This window comes from Aplysia californica, unplaced genomic scaffold (genome assembly GCF_000002075.1).
Source record: "Aplysia californica isolate F4 #8 unplaced genomic scaffold, AplCal3.0 scaffold00024, whole genome shotgun sequence".
NCBI lineage: Eukaryota > Metazoa > Mollusca > Gastropoda > Aplysiida > Aplysiidae > Aplysia > Aplysia californica.
The window spans coordinates 2,009,943-2,013,636 of NW_004797294.1; positions in this window are offsets into that span (position 1 = coordinate 2,009,943).

The window sequence follows — 3,694 nt, forward strand, 5'->3', positions numbered from 1 at the left end:
CTCTCTCTTTTGCACCCGCGCACACACACACACACACACAAATACACACACACACACACACACACATACACACACACACACACACATACACGCAGAAAGGCACACGCGCATATACGCTCATGCAGACTTCCACCCACAACATGCACCACATAGCCCCATAGACAAGGGATCAAAACTCCTCACACTCTTTACAGATAGCACAGCTTGTTAGCATTAGTTTTCCTTTGTTCTTGTAAGAAGTTACTGACCCACTAAACACGAATGAGTAATTTTGAAAATGTCGAGAACTTAAATTGATTGTGAGACGGAGGACCAATGAAACAGACAACACAGAAGTCAAATACGATACAAACAAAAACAGAGCTCTAAGCTGGATCCGTTCATAACACAACATTTTCAAAATGAGCTCTTCTACATTCAATTTATTAAATTATTTGCCCCTCGACTCATAAGGAACCGTCGTGTGCGATGTGATAAAAAGACTGTCCACTGTAGCACACAGAAGAAATGAGTTCGATTCCCTAGTGGGGAACTTTTCTAATGAGCATCTCCGTCTGACAACTGGGATGTTGCATCCCATTCAGCCCAGGTTAATTATGACAGGAAGGTTGGATGCAGCCCGCCCCTTAAATGATATAAATCCTGTTGTTTAGAACGTAAAAATACTTACAATTAAAAAACAAAATAAAAAGCCCATGTTGGATGTGTTCATAGCTCCAAACAAATAATATCATAAGCTGTGGGCAACTTGAGACTGGTTATGTCAGTTCGCAGTCGTTCGCGGAGATATTGTTACTGCAATGTACAGATAGATTTCAGTGAACTGCCTGGCCCTACCTCTACCTACCTAAGAAAAGTCTGAAAATTAAAATTTATGGAGACAACGGTGTTCGCACTAAAATACTGCAACATGTGTTTTTTTAATGAATTCTGCGTGAAATATGGTGTTTTTCAACACGGTGTAGGACAGTGCATGCCAACCTGCGCGATGTCGCTCACTAGTGGTAGATTTTGGTACTTTTGTGGGCAGTGGGGGTCATCCGAGTAGTGACCACAGGTGTTATTTTCTGCCAGCTTGGAAACATGTCGACTGTTCAGTCAGGTTAACGTGGCGATATAAAAGGCTGAAAAGTCAGTGGTGTAGGGTAGCGTTTAGCAAGATAACTGGGTGTGGAATGGGGGTTAAATTACGCTGTTGAGTTTGAGTTTGGGTAAAAAGAAATAAAAAGAAGCACATCGACGTAATAAAGGTCGTATCTCGCAGGGAAGACGAAAGACCGAAACACGGAAAGACGGAAAGACGGAAACGACATACAGAAAGAAAGTAAATGAAGATGGACCTTCCGGGGGCGCCCTCCAACCACCCAAAAATTCAGCTGCTGTGTGTTATTGCGAGGTGTTGGGTTAAAGTTTAACACGGTACAACAAAATATATGGTATGGTACGTCAAACTGACAGAAAACATTTTAACCCTCACAATTTATATCATTAAAGAAGCGGGCTGCACCAACCTGTGTCGTTCGCGGAGATATTATTACTGCAATGTACAGATCAGATTCCAGTGAGCTGCCTAACCCTGCCTCTACGTACCTATGAGAAGTCTGAAAATTAAATATGCGTGCAACACTGCGCACACTAAAATACTGCAATACGTTTTTGGGGTGGGGTGGGGGGGGGGGGGGTTTCAAAGAATTCTGCGTGAAATATGGTGCGTTTCAACACTGTAGGGCAGTGCCAGGCAAACTGGGCAATGTCGCCCCCTAGTGGGAGATTTTGGTACTTTTGATGGGCAGTGAGGGTCATCTGAGTAGTGACAGATGTTATTTTATGCTCGGTCAGGTTAAGCTCCAGTCTCTCGTCACTTTTCCAAATGGCTTATGGCGGAGTTTTACGCTGAGCAGGCGACACGCAGGTGGGCGGTACGAACATGTTTGTCTCTTGAAGATGGTTTTTTAAAAAGGCTTTAAAGTCACTGGGGTAGGGTAAGGTTTAGCAAGATAACTGCGGGGGGGCGTTAAATTACGCTGCTGAGTTTGAGTTTAGGTATAGAGAAGCACATCGACAATACGCATACAAACTGGAATACCACCAATAGTAATTTTTATAGAGCGTCAAAGAGTCAAGTGGTTCTGACATCTAACCAGAATGCCCCACAAACAACTAGCGGCAAGAGCTTACACATCCGTGAACCCGGCTTCAAATCAAGAGGAAGACCCAGAAAGACCTGGCTAGATGGGGTTTAAAAGGTCCTGGAACAACATAAAATATCTATCACAGATGCTACACATCTAGCACAGGACCGAAACCTGCACCTCCCCTCGACATCATAAGGATACCAAAGGAAGGAAAAGGTAATAAGTAAAAGTAAGTAATTTATATAATAAAGGAGGCGGGCTGCACCAACATCGTTTATCAGGGCCATGCCACGCCGATTTGTATACAGCATCCCAGTTGACAGACGGAGTGTTTCGACGCAAAGGTGTTTGATTTGAAATGAAATGGAGAAATTCTAAAGTTTTAAAGCCCTTATTAACATTTATTTGTAGGTTATTTAAGAGGCGGGACCTCCCTGTTTCGTGCCAGTCTTCGAAATGACCGAGCAAAATGGGAAATTCGAATAAAGTGCCGGACCCCGGCTGAGGTTCGAGCCCGCCCATAACCCGTGGTTTCATGGATATTCGATTTGTGTTTGATTAAAGCAGAAAAACGAGTGGGGGGGAAACTAGGGGTGGGGAGGGGGGGGACTAAGATAGCGACACAGAAAGCTGGAGCCGCTTAGTTTTCATCTGTATGAGATTGTCGCTAGAAGAAATGCATTTTGGTCATTACAAAGTCCAAGAACTTAGACCTTTGGTTATTTTTACGTATTTAAATGAAGGTGTTTAAGCCCCACCGGTACTGTTTAATACCCTTGGTTGAAACAACAAATTTACCCCCAAAGTAAAATTAATACCACACATGCGCAATAGAATATAGACGTCCATGTGTACTATTTCAGTCTTTTAGTTTAGTTTTAGTAAGTATTTTACGGTACTTGCAACACAATTAGGTCATTTTATGAGGGCCAAAGATTACGGGTGTTACAAGAGAGTAACAAAAACAAAAAAGAAGAACGAAAGAAAAGGACAATAGATGTTAAATAGGACAGAAGGGGCAAACCATATCAGAGCATCCGCCAACCACCCACGTTCCAGTCTTTGAGATGGTGTTTCTCCTGCCAATGTGCAATGTCTTCCTTGAGTACCCCGAAATAGGCAGGGTGGGGGCACGGGAGGTGGTAGCAGGGGTTACAAAAGCATGTGTTTGAGCAAAGAGGGGCCCATTGTCACTGTAATAATCGTTTATGACGCAGAGAAAATGTAAATCAGTTAGTTTTAGAAAGGGTTTAACGGAACTAGCAACACAGATAGGCATATACGTGTCAGAGTTTAGAGGTGTCACTACAGAGAGTAATAATATACCCCAAAAAACGAAGTAGGAAGGATAAAGGCGATTGATGTTTGATAGGAAAGAAGGAGCAAACCTCTCTAGAATACCCATCAACCAACCACAAAGTGAAACAGGAAGACAGAAGCTACCGTGGAATGGGGGGGGGGGTAAACGCAGAAGGACTTGCCAGTCAGTTTCATCACTCTGGGTTCATGAGGAACGGATACATAATTAGCTCAACTGGGCAGTAATGTGGGTGACCTTA